This window comes from Barbus barbus (assembly GCF_936440315.1).
Source record: "Barbus barbus genome assembly, chromosome: 27".
Lineage (NCBI taxonomy): Eukaryota > Metazoa > Chordata > Actinopteri > Cypriniformes > Cyprinidae > Barbus > Barbus barbus.
The window spans coordinates 21,079,165-21,095,230 of NC_136755.1; the positions used below are offsets into that span (position 1 = coordinate 21,079,165).

The 16,066-nt window shown below is 35.5% G+C and overlaps 1 protein-coding gene across 2 annotated transcripts in view; it reads right to left on the minus strand.

Annotated features, from left to right (window-relative positions):
* The window catches only part of LOC306847527 (zinc finger protein 516-like), a 54,828-nt gene extending 38,762 nt beyond the window's left edge, over window positions 1-16,066 (minus strand). Inside the window, exon 1 of one of the 2 annotated variants that reach the window (XM_079381495.1) lies at window positions 15,728-16,066. The gene's annotated coding sequence lies outside the window, so the exon portion shown is untranslated. Of the gene's footprint in view, window positions 1-13,711; window positions 13,941-15,727 lie in introns of those variants that run through there. The other variant, XM_079381496.1, reaches the window with a different exon arrangement.

Here is a 16,066-nt window from a genome sequence, read left to right on the forward strand (position 1 = left end):
ATCTTTACAACTTTACATCTTAACCAAAATTGGAGTTTCTATGCTTTTTGTTTATAGTTGGAATCTCTGTGTGTCAGTACTGCCATCTTAAAAGTAGGGGTGTCAATCTTGGTTTCACTATTCAATTCAATATTACTGCACATGGCTACATTTTGATATAAATTTTATATCAAATTCATTTTGTGCAAAATTTACTTAATTTTTTTATTATATAAGCAGGCTACTTTTAAAACAATTACTTATTTAAAATAAGTGTTCTTTAAGTATCTGAAAGTTTACAGACAATAGTTATGGGTTTTTCTTTTTTTTCCCCTCAGCATAATTGCTGTTTGATTATTACTGATGAGATCATCGACAGTGGCAGCTTTAACAGGCTGAATTCACACTAATGCACAGATATATTTCGATATATCAGATGTTTTGTCCTGCTCTGAAAACATAAATGACTTCGTGTACATCAATTTCATATAAAAGTATTCTTGTAAAAGTAAAAAAAAAGTAGCGTTTCTTGCGGGCCCACAATACACAATATCCCATAAAAACAAGCTCAGAATCGATTCTGAATATTTCAAAATCGTTGAAGAGAGAATCGCGATGCATCGGAGAATCGATTTTATCTCCCACCCATAGTCTCGGAGTCAGAAAACCTTAAAAAAAAAAAAAAAAAAGTCAAACAGCCCCTACATCACTCCATGTTGTTTGGGAGGGTTTCAAGAAAAATTCTCCTCACTCTTCCAAAAACAAACTCCAGCATATTCAGTTATCAGACACGACTGGAACTTCAAATGGGACTGGCTTCTATGGTCAGATGAAACTAAAAAAGGAGCTTTTTAGTAGGGCTGCAACAAACGATTATTTTGATAATCGATTAATCTAACGATTATTAGAACAATTAATCGACTAATCATCGATTATTTCACTGATTAATCAGTAGACTTTGATTATTCAGCTTTTGCAATTAGTCAAAATATTAAGTTATAAATATTCTAACATAAAGGTCACTTCAGCTTTAGAAAAGTATATTATGTAATTACAATTATTATACAATTAATTGGTAACACTTTACAATAAGGTTTGTTAGTTAACATTAGTTCATATGAACTAAGAATGAACAATACTTCTACAGCATTTATTAATCTAATGTTAATTTCAGCATTTACTAATGCATTTATAAAAATCACAAGTTGTGTTTTTTAAAATTGGTAAATGCACTGTGACCTACCATAAACAAACAATGAACGACTGTATTTTTATTAACCAACATTAACAAAGATTAATACATAAATGTAATAAATGTATTGTTCATTACATTAATTCATGTTAATTAATACATTAACTAATGTTAACAAATGATACCTTATTGTAAACTGTTACCAATTCATTATACAAATAGATGTATTTGGCACACAAAATGAGATGATCGACAGACAGAGACACTCTCTCACCATTTAATTAGCTACATGAAAAAGTAACTGAATGACACATTCTGCCTAACATCTCCTTTTGTAAGTTATATAGATGAGAAACAAAATAAAGGTCAGTGATAAGACGCTTTGGATAAACTATTTTATTCACAACATAATGTCTTAAAATGCCTTATAGGGTTATGATAACCAAAACTGTCCTGAGCTAGATCAAGCTTTGACGAATCACTTTAATGAATTAATTTTTTTGCCCACTAATAACAATATTTTATAATTAGCTAGCTCCACACTGGAGAGCAGCTTTATAACAGAAAATCAAGTTGTAATTCTATCTGAACGCGACAGTGGCTCTGGTTTTCATGTTTAATGCCGTAAAGCTGCTTGAATTAAGGCTATCTATTGCATAAAGTACTATATAAATAAACATGATGTGAAAGGACTTTACTGGAGTACTGAACTGCAGAGCTCAAGCAAACATCCACATCGCTGTGGATAACTGCTGCTTTCACACAACTGTCAGTTTGTGTTGCGTTTATTTCATTACTGAGAGGAGAGCGCAGAATATATATTTACATCCAAACGCCGCTCAGGTTCGGATGCATTTGCTCTGAGTCTGAACCGAAGCGCCAAACTACAGTCTTGCGCTACAGCGCCACACTGGTCAAACCGCAGTATTGCAGGCTCTTATATTAGGTGAGTGAGTGAGTGAAGTGTGTGAAGTGACATTCAGCCAAGTATGGTGACCCATACTCGGAATTCGTGCTCTGCATTTAACCCATCCAACGTGCACACACACAGCAGTGAACACACACACACACACCGTGAACACACACCCGGAGCAGTGGTCATATGAGATCAAACAACTACTCGACAAAAATAATATTTGTCGACTATTTTTTGTTGTCGACATTGTCGATAATGTCGACTAATCGTTGCAGCCCTACTTTTTAGCAGCAAACACTCAAGATGGCTTTGGTGAACACAGGGATAAAAAGTACCCCATGTGTACAATGAAATATACTGCTGTATTTTTGATGTTGTGGGCCTATATTTCTGCTGGAGGTCCTGGACATCTCATTTAGACACATGGCATCATGGATCAAATACCACGAGATAAAAAAATCAATAAGTGACTGACTCTGTTAGAAATCTTATAATGGGCTATGTTTGGATCTTCCAACTGTTCAATAATCCAAACACAAACCACAAAAAGCTTCTGCTATGGTCATTCCAGTCCTGTATGTTCAATTAATTAAAAATATTAATAAGCATAAACTCAATTTAGTACAACAAATAGTATTATGATCTGTACTTAGAAGAATTCTACCTTAAAATTATAATTGACTATTTAAATTTTTAACATAACAGTAATGACACTGATATTTCTGAGTAGTTTGCAGTACAGGCTACTGAGAATTGTGGGAGTTGTTATTTAAACAAAGTTGACAGTTTTATATGCAAAATCTAAATAAATGTTTTCTATTTGTTTGCTTGTATGTTTGTTTATGTATTTATTCTCGTGGAGTAAAACATTATCTGGATATTTCATACAATTTTCGTGAAATTCCCCCATTGGCTTATTTTGGTCATTTGCTACAACTTAACTTTAATAATAGCCTACCAAGATATTGTGTATAGGGCTTTTTTGACTCATGTCTGATCAAAATGGTGTGGAGCATTCCCTTCACTGAGGGATATGACATGTCGGGCTCTTTGGGATTTGAGGTCAGTCCAGCTGGACGTCTGGTGCCAAAAGGAGGTGGATTACACACTTTAATCCCAGTCACCCCAAAGGAAGTGAACTAAAGCTACCAGCGTCCTGCAGACCACAGACTTCATTCAGCTGATCTTTCTGAACCTCTTTAAACAGACTTGGTGAAGTGTGAAACAACAGTGCTACTATCACTTGTCACGATACTAAACAAAAAAAACATATGTATAAGAGTTTTGCCCTCAGGGGACCATCAGGAATGACTTGCGAGATGAATTATGTATTTACACTGTCTCATGTGATGAGGGTTAAGTCTTAAAAGGCTTGTCAAGGAATTATGTATATAACACTTCTATCAATTCTTTAAAATTTACAAAATGAAGAAGTCTGGTCACATTTTACTGTAAGGTTGTATATACTAACATCAGTTAATGCACTAGGTTTCAAGAAATAACAATGTTAATTACTACTTAGTTAATGTATTAAATGAAACTATAACCTTTAATGTTAAAAATGCATTAGCATATGTAGAATGCTGTACTAAATCAATGCTGTAAATCTTTAGTTCATTAAGCTTCATTAATGTTACTGAATTTTTTATTGTATCTCATAACAAACAAAATGGCTGCCCAGACAACAAGGTGTTTTGATTCCACTTTTTATAGCACAACATATTGATTTCAGGTACAACACTTTGCAATAGCTGTACTCACAAGAGAGTATAAGTATGCATTTGCAAAAATGTCGTAGAAACTCAGACTTCAAGAACTTACTTGAGTAATCTGAACAGAAGGGATGCACTGTATTGGATATGAGAGGTTTGGCACTGAATGCTAGCTTTATTTTTCTCAATAAGCGAATTCCCTTGATCTTGAGCTATTAATAATCTCTGAGCTCTTTCTCAGAGGAACAGCTGTTGGGGAAGCTGAAATTGGCTAATATTTCCAAAATAGGCTCACTGGAAAAACGTATCTCTACCTAAACTCCAAAAATCTACCTCTACATACAATTCACTGCAGTTTCCAGATGAAATCAACACTGTTGGCACTGAAACCCTTTCATTCTTGTTCAAACTAATTGTGATCACAGGGGTAAATTATCAATTAATAAAGAGTTATTTTTGTGTGTTTCTTTGCACAGTACTGTTATGACTTCAAAACATTTTTAGTACTTATTTGTAAACTAACATTTAATGTTTGCATCACATTACCAGCTCCACATGTATGGCTTTTCTGACATAGTAAACTTGCTCGGTAGCTCACCTGGTACAACACTGCATTTGCAATATAGAGTACTCGGGTGCAAGTCCTGTGAAACTTGAGTCACGATAAAAAAATTGAAAAGAAATCTTATAGACTTGTAGACCCAAGAATGGCGTGATTGTCTCAGCATGTGTTTATGTCCCATGGTTGCTTTTGTTACAACTATAGGTTAGGTTTAAGGTAGGATTTGGTGTATGTTATTTTCAAACATAATAGAGCATGAACCTTTTAGCACCAGTCTTTGGAAATTTTATTTTCTAATCGCTGTAATACGTAGAATGGGTCGCATTCATACTGTTCTGTTTCGGATAAAACTGAAAACACTTAGCACCACTCACTGGACATTCCACATTGAAAGTTTTGCAAGATGAGCAAAAAACAGTGTAATATCATTCATGCAACTCATTTGCCACCTATATTGCTGAGACATACTACTTGTCCTTCCCATTCATAATCCTTTCAAAATAATATATAGTTATATACATGTATTTTAAAGCAACGATTAGTTGACATCTTATATTTAGATGCATTAAATACAAAGTTCAAAGATATAACGTGCTGTGCTTTTCTACATGTTGTTTTACAGACAAACCAGACTCTGAATAATTTACAGCAGTAAGGCCTTGACATCCACAGGATCCAATTAGTTGAAATCCACATGCAATCAGTCCACAGGAAAAAGGCACAACAGGGACATCTCCAGAGAGACGAGACGCTATTAGCAAGTTTCTAAAATACAGAGGGGTGCACTACGTAAAGAGAAGAGCAAATGCCCTGCTACTTTGACAGAACATGGAATCCTTGAAATCAGATCAGTGAACAATGAATGTGATACTCGTATACAAATACCTCAGTTACTCAAACAAACCTCTGATAAGGTTCTACTGACTTCGTAACAGCTGTGCTTTAAATAGCAACAGCTATTAGATATGGTGTATGATAGTACAGTTTAATGTATATATAGCACCATGGTGTAGTACTGTATAGCATAAGATCCGGTGGGACATTTGCTTGTGGTCTTGTAAAATTTAATTTTTAAGTAGCCCTCAAAAATAAATAAAAGCGTCTGATGGCGAAATGCAAAACCCAGACGAGCTGAATGTTTGTCTTCGCTGAAGTTTAAACTTTCCATAAATCAAGTGAAGAACTGCACAGCTTGTTAATGTTTTCCTTCAAACCAGAGACTGTAACTACGACTGACTTTCTTCTGCTGAAAACTAAAGATAATTTGAAGAATGTTTCAGATGTGTTTGTGCAGACAATGAAAATCGATAGGGTCTAATGTTGTTTTATGGATTAAAAAAAAAAAGTTACTTTTTTTAGAATGATCTTCTTGTGTGTTCAACTAAGTTAGATCAACAAGTAAATTTTGACAGAACTTTTATTTTTGGATGAATTATCACTTTAAGAATAAACTATTTTTAAAAACTATATAATTGATCACTAATCTAAATAGTGTGTTTAGTTATGGTGGTTACAGCCCTGTCACTAATAATGATGCATATGAGAGTAAACAAGTAAAACAAAACTAACAAGTCAAGTTTACATAGCAGAACCTGTCCTAGACACAATATAAACTTCTTATGTGAAACTGTAATTAAAATTCCCTGTACCTTTATCAGTCAGATTGGGTTTGCGTTGGTTTGCATTACAAGCTCAAGAGAAAAAGAGCCGTTTCCATTCTGTCTAAGGGTGGAGTCGCCACAACTGTTTGTGTGGTTTCCAGCCAATGGCAACAATGGCTTGTTTCTATAACCTCAAATGGAGCATTTGTTAGACATTGTGTGATTATGCACTACCGAATAAAGTATCATAAAGGGCTTTGGTCTGGTTCTTGTAGTATAATCAGGTTTGGTCTAGTGTGGCATTGATACGGATGATGTGCCGTGGTTTGGAGAAGTATTATGTTCTAACTGTATAACATGATCTGGTTTAACCAGGTTTGGTTTGGTATGGTCATATGGTATGGTATCATATGATCAGTCTTTCAGCATTGCTATAGTCTGGAAAGGTCAGGTCTTAGTTTAATACGGTTGGTTATGCTGAAATGAGGTAAAGCCACAAAACGGGGCAGTTCACCCAAAAAGAAGAATTATACTAATGACATGTTCAAAAGTTTACAGTCAGTAAGAGGTTTGAAAAAATACAGCAAAAACAGTCATATTGTGAAATACCATTCAAATTTAAATGAACCGTTTTCTATTTTAATATATATTTATGTCATTTATCCCTGTGATATCACATGATTCTTCAGAAATCATTCTAATACGCTGTTCAAGAATAATTTTTTATTGTTGAAAACAGTAGTGCTGCTTAATATTTTTGAGGACATTTTTTCAGGTTTGTTTGATGAATATAAAGTAAAGCATTTATTTGAAATAAAAATATTTTGTAACATGTCCTTACTGTAACTTTTGATCAATTTAATGCATCATTGCGGATTAAAAATGGTAGAAATATAAAGAAGAAAATAATCTTACTGACTGTAAACTCATTTACTCAACATAATGTTGTCCCAAATCATATGAATTTCTATCTTCCAAAACAAAAGATATTTCCATATCGTGATAGTGAAGGAGGACTGGAGCCAGTCTTAAACTACAAAAAAGCACCATAAAATCATACAGAGAAGGATTTTCAGTTAATACGACTATGTACAGTAGTTTATGAATTTCTTTTATTGTTGCTTTTTTTATCATTTTGGAGCTTTACAGCTGCATTCCCCATTTACTTTTTGGAAAAACAGTGAATAAATACTATTGAGTAATCTATCCCTTTAAAAGGACAAAGGCTGTGGCAATGGTTCAGAAAAAAGCTTTGCTAACTATGCTGGACATGATGGCAGTGAGGTCATGGTCAAACACAGGTATGTGTGCAGTATACAGTACCAACCTGTTCCTGTTGGAACATTGGACAGGAAGACACACACTGCCATCACTTGTTGTGCTCTCTAGTGCCAAAGCTGTGCCCTGCTTAGCTCTCTCTGTCTCTCTCTCTGCCCGCTGCTGCCAGCTCACCCATGTGCCAAGCCCTCCACTAGACACAGGGCATTATGCACGCCCAACACAGCTGATACACACACAAATTCTGGACACAATCATTCCAAAACAGTTTTTATGCTCAAAACACATTTGTTCGCATTACTGCGAGCAATTTACACTAATGACATCACCAGCCTGTTTTTCCACTATAGTGGGTGACGCTGATTAGTCAGCATTACTAATTTAAAAGGTAAGGGATCTGGCAGTATTTAAATAACTTCTAGTCAAGACAGATAGTTTTTGTTTGTGTACATATAAAACAACACACAGGCATATTAGGACATTGTATTCTCAACTAAACACTCTGGAAAGACAAGTACAGTTAGTAATGCCTCAAAACAGAATTACTCTAACACGAAGCGGAATGACATTTGTAATTATAAACAAGCAAGCACACAAACATACAAATAAACAAATAAAATGATACATTTTATAATTTATAATTACATAATTCATCAATAAATAAAAATGTATTAATTGTATTTCCATATTGTTTATACTACATGCGTAAATTGTACACTTCAATATAATCAAAGAACTCTTTAATTGCATTTTACATCAAAATATCAAACAAATGACTGCAAATTAACTTTTAACTTAACCAATTAAACAATCTGAACATGTCCAAATAATTATTTTATGAAATGTTCCGCTTGAAAAGCGCTCTCTTTAAAATAAATGGCACTTGGTTTAATATTTTGTTATATAATGACATTCATACATTTTAAATTGTGGCTTAAGTGTCCAAAGATTTTCTGGAGCAACTGTGTGCAATTTACTCTCTATTTACTATAAAACACGGACCATTTACGGCCTAATCAAAAACAAACAAAAAGCACAAATAGGTATATAATCAAATAAATATCAACCAATTTAAGAAGACATCTGTTCACTCTTAACCTGGACGTCTTAACTAAAATCTTAATGCGGAGTCTCTCCTCCCCCTCAGCTGCACTTAATCCCAGTGATTAAATCATTTTTCTTCAGCCCTAATTTACAGGGCGTGCTCTTTATTGATTGGTGGGTTGAGCAGATTACCCTAATAGCGGGATTACCGCCCACATGTTGACCACGCATGTTGGAGCTGCTGGGCTGTGGTGCCAGCTCCCTATCAGATGGCCAGGGGGAGCAATGAAGACGTAACACGCCACTCAATGAGAGCATGTGTCTGTTCGTCTGTCTAGAGGGTGCGCATTAACATGTACTTGGCAACTCATTAAGTTCTTTTATTTGCAAACTCATTAGTCATCTCAGCTGTGTTGTCAGTTAAGATGTAGTCAAATTTACCATAATTATCACATTTAGCTGCCTTAGCACAACTTGACAACTTGAACATGACAGGTTCTATAACAACAGGCGTAAATGTCATTTTGAATCTAATGCTAGCATGTTAGCAGGCACAATACTACATGTGCTTCATGTGGAAATTGTTTGTTGTTATTCAAGTGAAATATGGTTTATATAACTGAATCAAACTGACAACACTGTCAATAATAAAAGTAATTAATAGCGCCTTAAAGGGACAGTTCACCCAAAAATGAAAATGTATTCACTGTTATGTTGTTCCAAACCTGTGTGACATAAAGGGAATGTCAAACCAAAATTCACCATTCAGTCATCATTTACTCACTCTCATGCCATTCAAACACACCTGCATTTCTTTCTTCTGTGAAACATAATAGATGATGTTTTGAAGAGTGTTGCTAACCAAATAATTTTGGGCCCTACTGACTTATTTGACTTATACTATGGAAATCAATGGGTCCCAAAACCATCTGATTATCATCACTTTTCAAAATACATGCTTTGGTGCTCCACAGAAGAAAGCAAGCCATACAGGTTTGGAACATCATGATGAACACTAACTGATGACAGAATTTTTATTTTTGAGTGGACTATCACTTTAAATAAATTATATATATTGAAGAATATCCAAGCTGCTTTTTTCCATACAATGAAAGTGAATGGTCGCCATCATTCTCATTAACTATTATTTAGTGAAAATTGACTTATATTTAAATTTTTCCATCACTCAATCAAAGCTAACATATGGTTTTATAACAAGTCACGCGTCTACTTTTAAATTGCTTTGTGATTTTTTTGTCTTTTGGGGAGCTTGACAACCTCAGTCTCCATTTACTTTCATTGTGGAAAAGAGAAGCTCAGACATTTAATTCTGCCTGTGTTCTACAAGAAAAAAGACATGGATTTTAAATGAAGACAAGTAACAAACGTTATTTTTTGTGTAAATTATCCCTTTAAGGGAACAACTGCACATTTTCATTTTACTCGCTCTCCATAATTCAAACTAGGGGTGTGCCATATGACGATTTTTGATCGTGGACGATAAAAATGTCTCCACGATCTGCTTTTGAAGAAATATGGTAGTATTGTGCTACAGCACACATTATGTCAAATACAGTTCTGGTGCCTTCGTCTCTATGTACTGTACAACACATACAGCAGTAGTTACTCTGACAGGACACTGCAATTATTCGCGATCGCAAAAGTACATTATTTGCACACAAGCCTTGCTGGTTAAATGTTTCATTCACGCGCTGGTCTGACGTGCGCTTTTTCTGAGCGCATACACCTGAAGCACGGACACTAAAAAAGCCTGTCTAACAGCGCCTGATTACTCAACTAACTTATTTTTTGCGCTAATACTGTCAAAACACACAAGGTTTTCATACAGACTCAGTTGGTTATCTCTAAAATGAAAGTAAATAGTTAAGAGAGAAACAGATGCGTGCCTGTATATTAGATGCGTGCAGCTCTTAAAGAGACAGGACACTAAACATGCTGTCGACTGTCATTAAAGGGATAGTTCACCCTAAAATTTAATTTCTGTCATTATTTACTCACTCACATGTTGTCCCAAACCACTATTAATTTCTTGTGCTGAACCCAAAATAAGATATTTTGAAGAATGAGGGTAACCAGTTGCTGGTCTACATTGACTTTGATAGCAGGAAAGAAAAATCCTATGGAAGTCACTGAGGACCAGCAACTGTTTGGTTTTCCACCTTCTTCAAAATAGCATTCATGTTCAGCAGAAGAAAGAAACTCATTCAGGTTTAAAACAACTTTTAAGTAAATGATGGTATAAAAATAAAATTTTTTGACAGAATTGACAGATGACAGAATATTTATTTTTGGGGGAACTATTCATTTAACGTTAACAAAACAACAAAACGCAAAGAGAAAAATCACTCACTATTCTTGACTGAAAAACCTTAATACAGTTGCTTTAGGAATCAGTCTATGAAGTGTTTTATTGTTATATTTGTTCATTCAATTTCATTGAATGCTCTGCTAAATACACCTATTGTACCTGAAAATAAAGCACTGTTTGTTTTATTTGTATATTATGTGTATTTGTAATGTGTAGATAGAATGATGACAAAGATTTTGATCTTCGCCCACTTTGGCCTAAATATCTGCCATGTCTTTTTTTTTTTGTTACCTTGAAAGGCTTTGTCTTTCTAGTTTGGCTGTAATGCTCAGACAACTTGTAAAACCAACATGACAAAGAATCGTGATAAAATCGTGAATCGTGATATTTCTAAAAAAAATCGTGATATATTTTTCCCATATCGCCCACCCCTAATTCAAACCAAAGGTGTATTAAGACCACAATGGAGAGAATTCAGGAAATTTATGGATATTTCCTCTCAGAATTATTGCTCCCGAGGATAAATGGCAATTGACTTTGTCTCTCAAATTGAACTCTGTGTGTATGTCCTTGAAGCCATTTTGCTGATTATGATTCTATTAGACTGAATGTACAACAGTCAGCTCTTTTTCAGACAGACATTTATTCAAATTAATCCACAACAGGTAAAACAGCACTTCAGTTGATGACATATACATGACCAAATCCTCCAGCCCTCTCTCTCATCTACTTCTGTACGTGTATGTTTGATTTAATGAGCAATGAGAGGTAATGATGCAGCAATGAGATATTTAACAGCTTTGTGACATGCTATAATACACATTACGCATACTGTAGCAATAAAGTCAACTCATAAAATCTATTTCCCCTACTATGAATGTTTTAATAATCAACAGAAAGTATCAAAACATTACTGGCCACACACTTCACCAAAAGGATCTTACATTTGCGACGCCCGTTATTACTTCTTTTGAATCCAAATGACACTAATGGCCAAGCAGCCTCAAATTGCTTCAGTATAACAATGGCATTAAAATATTAAAGTTGCAAATGTAAGCTTTTCTCATGTGTCCAGATGGGGGAACTAGAAGCTTATTCAGGCCACAGAAAAAGAATTCCAGTAATCTACTGCTGATCCTTCACAATGCCACCCTTGTGCCTTTTGTTTTAGCCTCTCCACTGCCTGTACTTAAAGCCACTGATAATGTTAATGGTCCCTTCCTCCAGCCAGCAGATCTTGAGCTATTAGGGGTTGTGAGAGGACTGAAAATGCTTAAGTCAGAGTTGAATGTTGAGGGGACGAACAGGGTCAACTTCGCAAGGTCAACACAAGTTCAAGCCATAAACCTCTAACAAAGTGAAAATAGTCTGGTGACAAATGGATCTGTCAAATTAAGACCAGATATGTGTGCAGTGTTATTTCATCTTTTGGATATATTTGAAAAGATGTATATTCTAGGTAGACACTCTTGAAAATATTGGTTCCAAAAGGGGGGTTTTAGCAATGCGATAGAAAAACATTTTTAGTTCCCCAAGAAACAATTCTTTAAAGATTTTTTTTTTTTTTTTGTTAAATAAAGAACAGTTTTAATAATCCTAAGAGTGTTTTCAATTATAAAACGTTTTGTGCAATGCAACTAAACGTCTTGACATTTTTAAAAAGGCTCTTCATTCCATTCTCATTCACAGAAAAGAATTGCACCAAGTCTTGAAATCCGAAAATCCCACATCTTTCGACATTTAAACGGTTGAACCCAAGCCCCCTGGCCCTTTTCAGATGAAGAACAAAACAAGCACAGAACATCTTATCACTTTTCCTTACATCTCAGAACAGTCACTGCTGGGATTTCATAGGTTGCTTAGGTCTCTTCACAACTCAAACAAGCAGTACAACACCCACTCACTCATTCCCCGAATGAACGTGCTGGAGTTTGTTTGATTTGCACTGTCAAAAGGTGTGTAGTGCGTGAACCGAAGCCATGTAAACAACTTGCTTCATTGAGGCTGAGCACAGTAACCAGCTGCACATAAAAGGGAAGTTACTTTAGCAAAAGGCCCATGCAAATATCTCCCACCACTGCTGCAAGGTAAGGTTTTTGTCTATCGGCACAGAACACAAGAATAACTGTAGTGTTCAGTGTCATTTTTTTTAATCCATGGCAGCCTCTGTCAACTTAGTAAACACAGTAAAGTATGCAGTTGGGACTTTGAGAAGTTAATTATTTTCACATATCAACACTAATTTTTTTTAGAAAAGACATGCAGTTTCTTCCTTTAGAGTTAAACTACATGTGCACACTGTGAAAAATATGGGATTAGAAGAATTAATTTAGAATTTAAACACCATTTTAGGTCCCCTGACAAAACAATTCCACAAATCTACTTCTATCAAATTCCCCTTCTATCTACATGAAACCTGCTATGACAATTGCAATGTACAACAGCTATGCCAAAAAATGAATACACTCCTACACCCAAAAGAAATCACAAAAATAACCCATTCATTTTAGTCAGAGACAGACCCCTCATCACAAAGCAAAGGGGTATTAAATAGTGTGCTGACGCCATCCCAGCAGCAGCCCCCCAACAGCCCTCATGCCAGCAAATTCACCTAATAACACAACAAGAGAGCCTTGCATAAGCCTGTTGTGTTATTTACCACAAAACCACCCTCAACTTATTTGACTGGTGCATGAACTTTCAGCTTCACATGAGCAGATGTTCCTTGGCACCATGACAGTTGTGATAATGATAATGCACACACATATCGCACTCCTCATTATCATTATCAAACAACACTAAAACCAGTTTAACAGTTTTATCCAAGCTAATGAGCACAATAAATAGGCTAAGTTGCCTTCCTTATATGTAAATAAGCATGCAAACTTAACACATAGGAGCTAGTAGCAATAAAACACTTTAACAATTGCTTTAAGATTATAACCAGTTTCTGAATTTTTTAGATGTTTGTTGAAACTGGACATAGTTGTTTACTTAAAGTTTATTACAGAATCAAATACTGTATAATCAAAACATACTATAATTATATATTCACAATAATTAGTTTGATTACAGTTTAGAGCTGTAAAATGCCTTACCATATGCTTTTATTTATCAAGTGTCCTCATGTGGAATCAGTCATGCACATTCTTAAGGGAAGCACTAACATCCTCTGCTGCTTTTCTAATGCTTCATTCACATATTCCTTATCTCCATGTAGTTAAGATCCCAATTCAACAGGACCGTTATCCAAAGATTCCCTGTAAATCGCAGTCCGTCGTCCTCTAAAGGCTTTGAGCCTTGATAATGGTAAGCTAAATGTGAACTGACAAGCATCCGACAAGCTTTCAGGGAGAGGGGAGGGAAAAAAACTGAACAAAACAAAAAAAGTAAAGCACCAAAGCCCCGCCCTAGACTGTAATAGCTCTCAAAGTAACACTGGGTTTAGATTTAAGACAATCCGAAGCCATTGATCGCTATTGAGTATTGTACCCCCCAAAAAAAAAATAAAAAAAAAATATAAACGGAAAAAATGTCTTATAATAGATCATGTTTAAAGTAATCATGTTGAAAAAATCAATATGATGATGGAAGATAGCTGATAACCTAATTTAATGCTAATTGCATGGCATGTTTTTTTCCATCTAAGATCATTGGTTTTCAGTGATGGATCATGTGTTGCATTGCATCAACAAGTTTATTATTTAAAAGTAGGCTACAGCTGTTTCCCTGGATGAGTTTTGGGTTTATAGTTACGATCTGAACAAAAATTAATTTGTAGGCTATACGATATTAAATGCATAACGTGGTTATTGTTAAATTAACAAGAGTAAAGTGTGACTAATATTTGTCGATTGAAGACCTAAATGTCAAGAACACATTTAAGTAGGCTAAATAGCCTACATTTGGCGTCAGAACGCCTAAAAGTTATGTTAAAACATAGCTACACGACACCTCTGCATGCCAGCTCAAAAACTTTACATCTCTGAATTCCCACATTGAGTTGAAAAACGAGAACCGGTTCTTAAAAATAGGTGCCATTTAACCAACACCGAATTATTTTCACGACATTGGATTCATGGACGTGTTTTCTCGGAACACAGCTGTTCTATTTGTGTTAAGTGTTGTGTATACCAACAATGTACAGCGCGAAACAAACAGCAGCCAGCATAGTCCGAATCCCGAATGAATGATTCTCTTATGAGCCGATTCTTTAAAATGAATCAAAAACAGAGGCTAATAACGCAACCACTGTATTTCGAATGCCGAGCGAACGACTCTTTAATGAGCCGGTTCTTTTTAGTGAATCAAAAGCACTTTAATCTCGTTTTACTAAAACCACAATACTTGCTGCTGCGATCATAGTATTTTATATAGGCTAAATAAACTAAACAATCAATTGTTACCCCAATTTTGTTTGTTTTATATTTTATGCAAGACACACAGACTCACAGTTGACACAAAGCCACCTCTTAAAAAGTCAATGTAAGCACACCCTTTGCCAGAAATGTGTTGACTTTATTTCTTGATTTGTTATTGGCTAGGCCTAGGCTATGTTATGTAGAAATCTGAAATGTTTTCCTCGATCTCATCAGCAACAAACTGCTGAGTGCAGTAGGCTACAACAAGCAATTCTTGTTTCCAAACATTTCTTCCTCAAAAGTTACTCGTTAATGGAATTATGCAATGGTCAGGAGGAGTCGGAATCAATCAATTCCTTCCTATTTCCATCTCTATATGGTTCAATGGTTAAAGCTCTTCAGAAGAGAAACTTCCTAAAAATAGCGCATTGACAAACAGAATGGGTTATGGCAGAGGTTATGTGTGCGTGCGACACGACAGGCTTTATGTACTGCTATCTACAATAAAGAAAGCAATCATTAAGAGTGCGACTATCGTTTAAAGTGAGTTGCCAATAGATTGATCTCTATTCTTAATCTAATCTCAATTAGACCAGCGCTGAAACAATGCCTATTCACATCACAACAGCAAGCCCGAGCGAAATCTCCCCGTCCAATCTCCCTTCAAAGTAGCGAACTATTATTAACACGAAATATTAAGCGAACCCTATTGTTTATGTTCGATTCTTTCTCAGAATTCGATTCGAAACTTACCTCGGTACATAAAAATGACGTAATGAAGTTGTGGAGGAAGGTGACACTCCGCGAGGATGATGAACTGAGTGGCATCCGCAGTTTCCAAATGACTTCAGCGTTGAAATCGCAAATCAAAGCGATCAGATCGGCTAGGTTTGGAGATCGAGGACACAATGTGATGACATCGAGCGACGTTGATCCAGATCGAGACGGATCGACAGCGAAGTGCCCCGTGTGTTTAGTGCGACACCTGGAGCGGCAATGGTTCCTCCCTCTTTCATTGACTATTGTTTGTTCAGCATAAAGTTGAGTGATGCATAAGTCTGGTGTTGATGGGCTTGTAATGCTACAATCTCT